This window comes from Mustela nigripes, chromosome 8, assembly GCF_022355385.1.
Source record: "Mustela nigripes isolate SB6536 chromosome 8, MUSNIG.SB6536, whole genome shotgun sequence".
Taxonomy (NCBI): Eukaryota; Metazoa; Chordata; class Mammalia; order Carnivora; family Mustelidae; genus Mustela; species Mustela nigripes.
Genome location: NC_081564.1, coordinates 78,921,260 through 78,935,610, shown reverse-complemented (window position 1 = coordinate 78,935,610; position 14,351 = coordinate 78,921,260).

Below are 14,351 nucleotides of genomic sequence, written 5' to 3'. Positions count from 1 at the left end.
TCAATATTTATAGTGTGTATTAGAGTTCACTCTTGCTGTTGTATATTCTATGGGTTTGGACAAATGTATAATGACATGTAGCAACCATTATATAGAATCATACAGAGCAGTTCCTCTGCCATAAAAATCCTCTGCGTTCTGCCTACCTATCCCTCCTCTCCTCCCCACTCCCATTTTACATTTTTATGCAATTAAAAATAGGTGATTTCCCCTCTATAGCTTTTATGCTTAGAAACTGCTCTGAGGTCCAATACCTAATTACCCTTGTCTTCTGCTACTTTGTTTTGCTTTGTTTCCTTCTATTATCCTTTGGTATAAAATGAAGATCTACATGTTTAATAATAATAATAACGAATTATCCTATTAGCACCTCTTTAAACTCTCTCGCCTCCAAATACGTGTACTTCCTGTTCATCACAAGCTAAATTTCAACTATGTAATAGTCTGAGTTTATTCCATGCCATTCAGTTGTCCATGTATTTTTTTTTTTTTTTGTCAACTGAAACTGTTTAATAGAAGTGTATTTCAGTATTTGTTAAGGCAAGTCCTTCAAACTGCTCTTCACTTCCAAAACATTCTTGACTAATTTCATTCATTTAAATTTTCTACAGAATTTTAGATTTATTTTTCAAGGAAAACATCCCACTACAGAGTATAGTGGAATAAATTTCTATAATTTAGCCTCTTTGGAGAAGAATGTGGAGATTCCTCAAGAAATTAAAAATAAAACTTCCCTATGACCCTGCAATTGCACTACTGGGTATTTACCCCAAAGATACAGATGTAGTGAAAAGAAGGGCGATCTGTACCTCAATGTTTATAGCAGCAATGGTCACCACGGTCGCCAAGCTGTGGAAAGAACCAAGATGCCCTTCAACGGACAAATGGATAAGGAAGATGTGGTCCATATACACTATGGAGTATTATGCCTCCATCAGAAAGGACGAATACCCAACTTTTGTAGCAACATGGACGGGACTGGAAGAGATGATGCTGAGTGAAATAAGTCAAGCAGAGAGAGTCAATTATCATATGGTTTCACTTATTTGTGGAGCATAACAAATAGCATGGAGGACATGAAGAGATAGAGAGGAGAAGGAAGTTGGGGGAAATTGGAAGGGGAGGTGAACCATGAGAGACTATGGACTCTGAAAAACAATCTGAGGGTTTTGAAGGGGTGGGGGGTGGGAGGTCGGGGTACCAGGTTGTGGGTATTATGGAGGCCACAGATTGCATGGAGCACTGGGTATAGTGCAAAAATAATGAATACTGTTATGCTGAAAATAAATAAAAAATAAATTAAAATATATACATATATATATGTATATATTGAGTTGCATGTTCCTTAAGGAGAATAGCCTTGGTTCTCAGAAACACACTTGTGGAAGACTAGTATGAAGCTTCCTCAGGACACTTCCACCAGAAGCTCAGGAGAAGCAGGAAAGAGCATACATGGGATATAGAAAGAGACGGGAACAGTCAGAACTCCAACAAGCAGAGACATGAAATTCCTTCGAAGGGCCAAACTATTCAGTCTCTCCATATTTATTTGAATATGAATCAGACAGAACACAAATTTGGCTTTGTGAAACCTCCAAACACAGTGTCTATTGGCGTACGAGCCACAGAAGAATAGAGGTAGCATCTTAGGTTAGCTAACCAAATCCCATCTGCATTCACGTTATTCTACTGCAGATATTGGGACCAAGGCTGTAAGTGATTGAGAAAAATTTATCCAAATGTGTCCAATCATCCATCACTCAACAGAGTCCAAGTCTTGGGAGAATTTTCTTTTACCCTGAAGGTTGGTTAAGTTTCACTCTTGGGCCTGCCTTTAATTCAGTTCATACCACATAAATGGCATGCAGTTTCTGTTTTCATAACTTGGGAAATACTACACAACTGTAATTGTATTGTAACGCAATTCTTTATAGTGACCCATTTAGAAACACAGGTCTAACTTGTTCTTTTCTGGGCTCCCTGGCCAGGAATATGTTCCCAAGTTGTGGAATTCTCAAAACATGTCATGGTGAGATGCCAGGATTTAAGTCACCATTTAGTAAAAAAGACTTAGTTCATGCTCAAAGGACATGATCTTTAACAAAGGAAAGCAGTCCTCTTTGCCCAACGACCACTAATTTCCACCTCACTGAACCCAAATCAAAGGTATTATTACAACTTGCAACTCACCTACATTATGATTCTTTAACCCCGAACCTCTTTCTCTGACTTTCTATTATTTAAAGTGTTCTACATAAATGCTTTATTTTCCCATAACACCTTAATATCCCATAATACCTTAAAATTTGGACAAGTAATCATCCTTTAGGTTAAGCATCTGATGACTCTGACCATTACCAAATTTAACTCTGCTGTGATTTCACCAGGATTATTTTTAAATAAAAATATTTTTTAGACCCATTCATAAACTTAAAGTGGACTACTACAGGTTTTTTAATTATTAAAAATTAGACCATTCCAAACATAAAATCACTTCAGGTTGAAAAATTTTAAATACTTAATAACAATAGAAAGCCTATATATAGTTCAGTTTAGTCAAGTGACCAAATTACTTTCTAGAAGATGTCTTACTTGTTTCCACTTGTCAGCATATTATTTATACTATTCAAAAAAAAAAAAAGTAGCAAGAAAGTCTGATGTCAGAGTAACAAGGACTGAAGTCTTAGAGGTCTGAGTTTGGCTGGTACACTTGATACTCACTTGTTCTGTGGTTTTGAAAATCTGTTCTTTTTACACTCAAATGCTATGAACACTATTACTTTTTTAAAAAGAGATGTAAAATAAGGGTGTTATTAATCTTTGCCTTCACGAGAAGCTGAAAGAGGCAAGCCAGGATTTTCCCTAGAACCTTCAAAGCAAGTGCTGGTCTTGCTGACTCTTTGATTTCAGAATTCTGATCCTCAGAACTATAAGAGAATACATTTACATTGCTTTAATTAAGCCACAATGTTTGTGGCGGTTTGGTAAGCAGCTCTAGGAACCTAATGCACTCCCTAAGCTCCAATATAGTGATATTTCACTTATTTAAAAGAATTAGTTTTTTCTGCCTCAAAAATTTCTTATAGGTTTTCATCACCAGGAATGAAAGACCTGGCATAAACATCACTTCATCAAAGAGGTTTCTTCAACATCTAATCTAAATCTGGTCCTCCTTCCTATGCTCAGAGACCTTCCCTTTAGTATTTATAAGAGCTCACAACTATGTATCTATGTATTTGTTGAATGTATGTCTCTCCTTTACACTTTGGGTTCCATGAAAGCAATGTCCATGTCTGTTGTATCACCATAGTATCCTAGAAGACACGAAAAAGAGCCCTTCAATAAAAGAAATCACAGAAATAAAAGAAGACTAAACAAGCTCCTTGTGTTCCTGAGTATTCTGAGAAGTGGCTTTTCCCTTGTCGAGTCAGTTGAAATACATCAACCATATTAAAGTTAAATTTTAACTAAACATTGGTAAAATAAATTATATTCCACAGATATGGGATTAATTAAATTGAGTCAACATAAAATTCCACTTCGATATTTGATCTGCTGGAGAACAAGTGTGATTGCTTACATGCACTCATCACCACATGCACTGGCTGAGACAGCCAACATACACAATTGAAAACCATGCCAATGAAAACCATGCAAATTAGATCCTTGGTACATGCAGCTTTTCATGAATGTGCCTGAAGCTAGGATCCTTAATGTATACAATCTTGTCCCATTTCCTTTCAGCCCATAAGCATGTCTAGGAGGCCCCTGTGTCTCCTAACACTTGATAAACATACTAATGCACATAACAATCTATAAGTCCAATTCAATAATAGTGGAATAAGTCTTGGGCAGGTATGATCTAAATTAAGATACACAGACTATACCACCAGAAATAAGAGAAAAACCTCACAATCTTATTTCAGAAGGAAATTCCATGGACATTTTGGCATTTGCACAAAACAAAAGAAGAATATGAATGATAATAGAACTTATTTTAAGAAGGTTGCCCATTCAAATCCTTCATTTAGTGGCTTTTTCCCCTTCCAGATAGTTCCACTCATCTACTCATTCACCCCACAAATTTGCATCAAGAGCCTATTAGATGCTGGGTCTTGTGTTGTAGGTAAATTTAAAATAACCCTGTGCCTGCCTTCAATAGGCCCAAAGTTTAAAAGGAGATGCTATCTGAACAACCCCGAAATAGAGTTCATGGAGAACTAGAGGGAGCAGAGATACCTAGGAGTGAAAACTAGAATTGATCAGGCCTATGCGGGCAGAAAAGAAGCCAGAGCCACACACACAAGGGTTCAGGGACAGTAGAGATGGCAGCCCTTCAAGTGACCAGTGGAGTTGGTGGTCAAAGGCAGAAAGAAAACAAACAGACTGGGGGTGGGGGGAAGAAGAGAAAAGCTAGGCAATGAAAGAAGAAGGAAATTGGGATTTTAAAATGATCCATCCAGTTGTGGAAGGAAAAAGATACACATGTCCATAGAGGCCTGAGTGATCTCCGTTGCATCCCTGTGTCATGTTTCCATGTAAAGGAAAATATATTGTTTCCTAGCCATCAGTTTTGGTAGGCAAGAGTCAGTAACATTTGTATCACCTAGAACACCGCTTTCCAAACTGCAGATTACTATCAGCTTGGGGAAATGAAATACATTTAGTGGGTGGACATCAGCATTTAAGAAAAAAATGAGGGGCACCTGGGTGGCTCAGTCAATTAAGCATTCAACTCTTGATTATGGCTGAGGTCATGATCCCAGGGTCATGTGACTGAGCCCCATGCTGGGCTACACACTCAACAGAGTCTGCTTGAAATTCTCTCTCCCTCTGCCCCTCCCCACATCTTTCTCCTGCTCCTTCACAAAATAAATATGTAAAATCTTTTTTAAAAAATGAAATACAGTAGTATAAGGACACATGAGAACAGACAAATAGAATAAAATAGATCACAGAGCACTGCTCACATTAAGGGCAAGTATTATTCCGTGGGCATGCATGCATGTGATCAGTAACAGTCACTGACAGCTACTGACCAGTCCTTGTAAGTTTTTCCAGGTACACACACACACACACACACACACACACACACACTGAGTCCACCAAGACTCTGGAAACGATTGGCAAAATCTAAAATTCAGGACAGGAGTCTTGGAGGAAACCACAGTGCCAGGTCTAACTGGTCAAGATTATTAATGCCTTCTACTTTCACAGAATCTCCTTCACAAGTTCCTCAAAAATTACTGACCACAGAGGCAGGAACCTCCATTGATCCTCCACCCTGATTTCTACTGGGATGCAGCGGAATCCCAGACCCACTTTGTCATATGAGATGAATGGCTGCGTGGCTTTTACAACTTTTAACAAGAGACAGGTTGGGATCACTCTTAAGACTGTGGTGTTGTCACTGGACCCTCTGTGGGTCCTCCAGGAGTGACTGGGAGCAAATCACTCATAAATCGATTGTCCATGCCCCATGGACAGAAATGGCCAGTCACGATCAAGTTGTAGGAAAATACACTTCCAACCACTTTGCTAACACATTTCAGGCACCCACCCCACATAATGATTTTATGAGACCTGGCACACAGTAAAGTTCATAATCTGAGCCTGAACAGGTAGCAGCATGCATGAGAAAACAGCTCTGGTCTTTACTTTGTATCCCCTGAGGCGTGCTCTCATTGCACAACGTCTTGTGCACAGAGAACACTATCCTACTTTCAAACTTCAAAGGTTCATGTGTAAATATTTATCTCAATGAATGCTGTCCTTATTTGTTTCGACCTCTGATGATAGGCAATAACACACTGCTCAGCCGTGACAATGGTGTTACATAGACAAGGCTGTTACATACCGCCTTCCTTTTATTAGTGAGGTGATACAATTCCTGTCCATAGTTGAATAAAGATTTTTAAAAGTGTCCATCTATTAAGCACTGCTTGCCTCATTAACTCACCTTTAAAATGATACGACTGCCAGTAAATTTCGTTCAGTCAACCCGCAAACTCCACGGTCTGCCACGAAGACAGGCTAATTGTATGCCAAAGAGACCAGTAGAAAGAAACTCAGATCCTTCTCATCTTATCCCTGATTTTTGTTCCTATTCATGACTCCTCCAACCCCAAAATTTCCTAACTGCTCACAGGAAAAGAAAAATTGAAAACAAACAAAACAGTGTGGGGAAAAATGAGGAAAAAAGAGGCAGTAAAGAATAAAGTGTTCTTTCATTATTTCAGAAGTTGGGGGGAAAAAAAAACCTAGGAAGCCTCTAACTATGGCATGAAATGCCACCTCAATTCAACACTTCAGTCAAAACATTGTGGGCGGGAGGAAATTCCTAAGACATTTTTCCTGCCTCTCCCCTAGTAGTCTATGTCCTCTGATGGCTGGAGATACTTGGAAGGAGCTTTGGGGGAGCAGACGTGTCTGCAGAAGGCTTTCCAGGACACGAACTCCTTCTAACAGAAGTCAGGAGAGAAGCCAGGGTGGTTGACTGAGCCAGAGGGAAGGGCTCAGGTGCAGAGAGTCACTGTCCTTGGGGCTCCAAGCCTCTCTCCGGATGGCCTTGATGACCAGCCTTATCCTTAACTTTGCTCCCCTGGGGAACATTCTAAGACTATAGGGTTTGTCCCTACAAAATGTCACTTGTGGAGCTCTTATCTCTTAACCGGTGTTCCAGGCAGCATCACCCGTGCCAACACAACCCAGTTCAGACAGGAAAACATAACTGGATTAGTTCTCAAAGAATAAAGGAGGAAATCTGTGTTTGCTTTGGAGCAAACCCAGACCCTGTCTTCACTCATGAAACATGAATTAAACAGCACACTTCCCTAGTATGAAACTTTGGTTTCATTCTACCCCATGTAGAATGATCTCTAAGCACATTTTTCTCTAAGCACATTTCAGACAAATGAGAGACTTAATACCTCTTCTTTAAGAAAAACTTCCATAATAGTTTTACTTCATCCCTGTCAAGGAATTAATGCTATTTTATTTATCAATATAAATATAAACTTCTCTACTAATACTGTTAGCATTAAAAACTCTACCACAGACTTTGGATCAAAATCTCCCAGTTGTGATTAAATGCAGGGTTTCCTGTTGTTACCATTTCTGTTCTCACTACAGAATTATTAGGGCCTCACAAATTGTAAATAGTCCTTTTCCTCCCTCTCCTCTGTGTCGCACCTTCTTGGAGGCCCCATGAGAAGCCCACACTCTACTTCATCTTTATGAGCAGAGATGTCAGGCTATACATCACTGGAGAAGACAACATTTAAAGCACAGAGAAATTCTAAAGCTCCCAGTTTTGGATTCTCTCTCTCTCTCTCTCTCTCTTTTTGGAGAATTTTTTATTGTAAGTTTGTCAAGTACTCAAAAATATTCCTAAAAACAACAACATCAAGTGCAAGCCTCTCCCCACTGTTGCTAAAGTTGCCAAATATCATGGACATAATGAAAATATCACCAACAGGGAGTGTCTAACACCTAGCAGATTTGGGGAGGAATTTTTTGTCATCATGTATTACTGTTTCCAGCTTTTGTTTGGGATATGGGAGCAACATGCAACTTGACATCAGGGTTTTAGAACATTTGCTATTTAAAAAAAAAAAGGTACACAAGACTATGTTTGTAAATTTCCATTCATTCATTCTCACATTTATTAAGTATTGTTGTTATGCCCAGGGGATAGGAAGCCCGGATGAAAGCATTCAGTATATTCGATATCTAAATTATCTCCTACAAGGTTAGATTTATTCAGTAGTTGGTAGGCGTTTCTCACGTAAAGAACAATGCTAATTTTTTTTAAATCTACTAAATTGGCCAATGTGATAGAGGCTGCCATCCACTGTCATCCTAATCTTAAAAGCATTCTACAACCCTGCAGAGAATAGAGAGTGAAGAGGGGAGTTGATGATTCCTTCAGGGACGCACAGGAGACTATGGTTTTATCAAGCAAGGCACTTGCCTTGCTTCTGCCAGAAGCCCAGATGCTGGAGGCAAAGCTGTTATTCTGAAAGCAGTTGGATGCTCAAATGGACAGCCCTCAGGTTGTCAATCCTTTTTAGAGTGTTGAGAACATTCTAGAATAACCCATCATGCATAAGAATGCTACTTACCTCCTCCCACTGCAGTTCTGCCACCTGCTCTGCTGGGCTCAGTTTCCTCCTGCCTCCTCCCTCCTGAGTCCTCACTCCTCCCTCATCTCTGCCAAGGTTCAGGGAAAGTAGCCCAGAATTCCCACTGGCTCAACCCTTGAGAGACAGCCTGGTGACAATAGCAGCAGTGGTGAGAGCAATGCACAGAAGCCCTCCCCCATGCCAGGCTGCTCTATGAAGACAATCATGGAAGGGACACTAAGGAGGCACACCAAATAGGCTTCCCTGTCCACCTCAGGAAGGCACCTGCCAGCCCCCTGCTCGGCAGGAAGCCCAGAGCAGTGTCTTGGTGTCTGTATTCGTCCTGTCATTTAATCATGAGCAAGTAAACCAAACCAAACACAGAAAGAAAACATTCTAAAGACTTCTCTTTCACATTCCCATCTCGACTATGTGAACTTGGATGCAGAGCAGGTTATCAATTAAGAGCCAAGAATCAGAGCCAGCAGAATAGAACTCAGGAAGGGGATAAACAAGAGGGTAAGCCAGAGCCAAGAGGGGCACACACAAGGTGCCCAGGACTGACCAAATGCCTGGGCTTCAGCTGTTCCCACAATAGTCATCTAGAGTTCAATTGGTGTCTCTGAAAGAGGCATTAACTCAAATCCCCGATCTCAGGATAAGCTTGCAACACATGAATGGCTTTTGCCAATAACAGATGGCAATGTGCAACTCTGGAGAAATGGTGACAATGCAATACACAGCAGAGACCATATATTTGGAACCAATCAGGATACATCTTCTGGGAAGTGCGTATCTCATGGTAGAATAAAGAAGGGTGCGGTGGATTGGAAATTCCAGCTCCTCACCTTGTACCCACATGACTTTGGCAAGCTCTATGTCTTGCTTGCTTTGCTTGTTTGAAAAGTGGGGAGAATTTTAGGAAATTTATGGTGAGAGAATTATAAGTAGCATATAAAAAGTACTTAGTAGATAGTATGCATTCAAAACTGTAGTTATTATTGTAATAACTGACTGAGAAAGCCCTGGAAAATCCAGGATGTATGAGAACCATACCTATAAGATTTTTCTATTTACATATTACTTATTACTCAAGGACCACCTCAAATCCCCAATATTTACCATATTCCATATTATCTTGAACCCATATTGATTTCTTTCTTTCTTGATATGTTTTCATCATATATTTTACTAAATTTTTCCACTTTTTAAAAAAAATTTTTTTAATTTATTTATTTTCAGCATAACAGTATCATTATTTTTTCACCACACCCAGTGCTCCATGCAATCCGTGCCCTCTATAATACCCACCACCTAGTACCCCGACTTCCCACCCCCCCGCCACTTCAAACCCCTCAGATTGTTTTTCAGAGTCCATATATATATATATAATCTTATATAGTCACTTCTAAGTCACACCTACAAAACATTTTCTTGAGCACAGGAAGCAAGCCATGCTGCCTTAAAATCCCAAAGACTGAATACATTGTAAGAAATCTGGTAAGCACTTGAAAAATATGCACTTAATTAATTGTGTGGTCCAAGTAGTATTTTTGGTTGGCCATGACTATAAACACCCTTCTTACACACCTGGACATTTTCCAAATTATCTTTTGGAAAAAGACTCTTCATGTTTACATTTCACCGTGATCTGTATGGAAAATGAAAATGAAAATCCTCTGTCACAAAATTATTGTCACTCTGCCTTTGTGGTTAAATACAGCCATGGTCCCATGAGTACAGAGATAGAGTGTTTGTGTGCTGAAATAAGGAGACTTCCCTGTCATGTTAAATAATGCCAGCATCATTGATTTACAGAACCACTTCTATTCTCAATTTCCATTTATCTGGGTTGGGGATACTCAGTGTCCATCTTATTGGATGCCCTGGCCCATGGATTAACTGCCAGGGTAGAAAGGGTAACAACAGTAGGCAGCATGGCATAATATAATAAATTATCTGAAGGTCACTAGTCCTTTATAGAAACAACATCCCATAATAATACAGTATATGTTAATAAAAAATACAAAACAGACAAAAGGTTGATATCCAGGATCTATAAAGAACTCCTCAAACTCAACACACACAAAACAATCATATCAAAAAACGGGCAGAAGATACAAACAGACACTTCTCCAATGAAGACATACAAATGGCTATCAGACACATGAAAAAATGTTCATCATCACAAGCCATCAGGGAGATTCAAGTTAAAACCACATTGAGATACCACCTTACACCAGTTAGAATGGCCAAAATTAGCAAGACAGGAAGCAACATGTGTTGGAGGGGATGTGGAGAAAGGGGAACCCTGTTACACTGTTGGTGGGAATGCAAGTTGGTGCAGCCACTTTGAAGAACAGTGTGGAGATTTCTCAAGAAATTAAAAATAGAGGTTCCCTATGACCCTGCAATCTCACTACTGGGTATTTACCCCCAAAGATACAGATGTAGTGAAAAGAAGGGCCATCTGTACCCCAATGTTTATAGCAGCAATGGCCATGGTCGCCAAACTGTGGAAAGAATCAAAATGCCCTTCAACGGACAAATGGATAAGGAAGGTGTGGTCCATATACACTATGGAGTATTATGACTCCATCTGAAAGGATGAATACCCAACTTTTGTTTCAACATGGGCAGGACTGGAAGAGATTATGCTAAGTGACATAAGTCAAGCAGAGAGAGTCAATTATCATATGGTTTCACTTATTTGTGGAGCATAACAAATAGCATGGAGGACATGGGGAGTTAGAGAGGAGAAGGGAGTTGAGGGAAATTGGAAGGGGAAGTGAACCATGAGAGACTATGGACTCTGAAAAAACAATCTGAGGGGTCTGAAGGGGCGGAGGGTGGGAGGTTGGGGGAACCAGGTGGTGGGTATTGGAGAAGGCATGGATTGCATGGAGCACTGGGTGTGGTGCAAAAACAATGAATACTGTTATGCTGAAAATAAATTTAAAAAAAAAAATTTAAATACAAAATTAAAAAAAAAAAAAGAAACAACATCCTATGAATCCCCTCACCCCCCCCCCACACACACACCCCTATGAATCAAGGAAAATTCAGACACATTGCCAAGTCTAGATTCAGGGTACAAAGTATATCCCTTTTCTTCATCCCTTCCCATTCAAGTGCCCCAAGTCCTCCAAACCTCCCTTCTGTTTTGACCCCTTCACCACTAACAAAAGGTGTTCTTACCACAAAAGAAGTTATATTTGCCATTTCTTTTTAATCTGAATCAGTTTGTCAGCATCACTTTCCCAGAGAAACTTGTACTTGGACTTCCCTCTAATTTTATAGAAAAGGGTTTGTCCCTTCTTAAGGGATTTCAACATCATAAGTAGGCAGAAGAGATTTGAAGATATGGCTCACTATAGTCTAATGTATTGACTAGTAAAACACTTTTAAAGCTGTGGGGAAAGATGAGATTTAAAAACATTTAATTCCTACCCCTTCATCCCATCCCCAATAAAATTTTAGTGGAAATTATATTAAAAATTTTAATGAGAAAAAGTACATCACTGATGATAGGGAAGAGAGTTCTTTAAGTTCCAGAAACATCAAGGAAAGATATACAGAGCTCACTTGTAAATCACCATCATGAGAAGCAATGACTCAAAGGGAGTCGGTGATGGGGAGTGCAGGGCCCCATCACTCCCTCCTGGATACAAAAATAGAAGAAAGAAATAAAAGAAGATAAGCAAGTGGCATGACCAAAGAGAGTGGTTTCATGTGGGTCCTCTCTTGTTGCTGCAGACTGGTGGAAGTGGAAAGCAGAGCGCCAGTGGAACAAGGATACAAGGGTGGGAGGCCCCTAGAAGAGGTTTCTTGACATGAGAAGATACATATGCCTTAAAGTAGCTGCATGACTAAACTGGTCTTAAAAACCAGGGGGATAGGAAGCTATGCTAAGATACTATTGGTAAAATGTTTGAAGAGTGAATTCCCAGGGTGGCTTTGTTACAAATTAGTGAATAAAACAGGGTGCTTCTGCCCAAAAATGGATTGGATGTCTGTCCACAGAGGATCCTGCACCTACCTCAAGGCTTTGAAAAATAGCAGTCACCAAAAGAAACAAAGCAAAAACAAACAAATCAAAACAAAGACATGACAGTACAGAAATGGGTCCTCCCTAGAAGGCTTGTCCATGGTTCTGAATCTCATCTTCTGTCCTGACATTTGCATTGCTGAATTAGCAAATATAAATATTGGTGACATTTATAAAGGGATCCAAAAATTAAAGAATGGCCAAGATCTCCTCAAAGATCATAAAAGAATGTAATTAAGAGAAATGAAAGAAAACATAAATGGCAGAACAAATGCTATGGGTTGGAAAACTAAATATTGGAAATATGTCAATTCCCCAAGATTTTTCCATAGGTTTTTGTTTTGTTTTGTTTTGCTATTCCGAAAAAAATCCAGTGACTTCTTATGTGTATGTATTTGTAAATTGATGGGCTAATTCTAAAATGTATATAAAAATAAAAAGGACCAAGAAGACAACCTTGAAATATAAAAACAAAGTTGGAGCCTTACATTAGCAGATGTCACACTATAAAGCCAGGGAAATTAAGAGTGGTATTAGTGTAGGGATAGACTGATAGGCCAACAGGGCACAATGGAGAAGACAGAAACAGATCAACCAATTTGATCTTGATTTAAAACAAAAACACCACTAAGCAGAGGAAGAAGAGAGAGGGGGTATGGATATTCATACTTCTTTCAAACAAAGGAAATTTAACCTATATTTCATAGCATTCATGAAAATAGATTCTAGACAGATGGATTATAGTTCTTATAGAAAATGATTCAATAGAAACTTCTAGAAGATAACAATGGAGAATATTTTTGTTAACTTAGTTTAGACAAAAATTTCTTGAACAAATAAGCATTAGCTATAAAGAGGAAGATTGATAAACCAATTTTATCAAAATTAAGAACTTTCTGGTCATCAAAGAGACACCTTCAAGAGCGTGAAAAGATAAGCCAGAAGCTGGTAGAAGATATCTGCAATAAATATTTATGACAAAGATCTATAATGCAAATACAGAAAGTAGTTCTACAAATCCATAATAAAAGGAAGGATAATCCAATAGACAAATGTGCAAAAGACTTGAACAGGAACTTCTCAGACACTGCTCGTGGTAATATAAAGAGGAAAAACTACTAAAACTGATTACAAGTCTGTGCATAAGCTGTTTCAGCCCTATATACGTACTCAACAGAAAGCTGTACACACGTGTGGCAAATTAACTGCATATTCTGCTTCTCTCATAGTTTGCCCCTTGCATTTTTAGAGTCAAATCTTGGAAATTTAAAGAGCCTACTCTCCCAAATTCGGGTATATGCAAGCAAAACTTGACTTTCAGGGCTGTGCTCTAGAAAATCCATTGAGGAACCTCAGCACTGTCCAATAGCATACTCTTTCCTAAAGAAGGCAGTGTACATAGAAAGACTAGAAGGTGGATATAAGGGGACAAGTAACCCTCAAATATTATCTCCAATTATCATCTGTTACTTTTAAAATTTTAAAAGTAAGCCAACTGAAAATAAATAATAATAAGGGATTATTTATATAAATCCTGCTATATCCTGTAAATGAATACTGTACTGCTCTTAAGAGTTATTTAACACAGTAAGTACATAAATCAAGTTTAGAATGACATATGCAATATGATCCTATTTAAAATAGAAATTTAAATATATGTGTATACATATAGAAAAATTCAGAAGAATATCGGCACAATCTTAACAAAGTTTAGATTTAAGGGAAGAATTAATGAGTTTTTTTTTTCCTTTATAATCACCTACAATTTCTAATGTTCAACCCCTAGGTAAATTTTTATAAATACAATGTCTCTACATTTTCAATGGATTTAAGAGGGTAGATCCTATTCCACTAATTACTGTTGAAATTTGCATCCAATATTTTTTTCAGAGCATAGTTTCTCACTTAAAAAATATCCAAAGTGGGGTCTATAGAGGTCCAGTTGGGGAATTTAATTATACGTCAGTAAAAAAATTCTTCATCTGAACCAATCTATAAGTAGTAGATGCACATTATATGCACATTCCACTGTCTCTTATCCATACTCCATGTAGGTACTATGGAGTCACATAAGAAGAAAAATAAAGCCAAGAGTTTGGCAGTTTGGCCAAATGGATAACAGAGTAATATAGAGCATTACTAAAAGACACTAAAGTTTGTGGGCAAAGTTTGAGGAGATA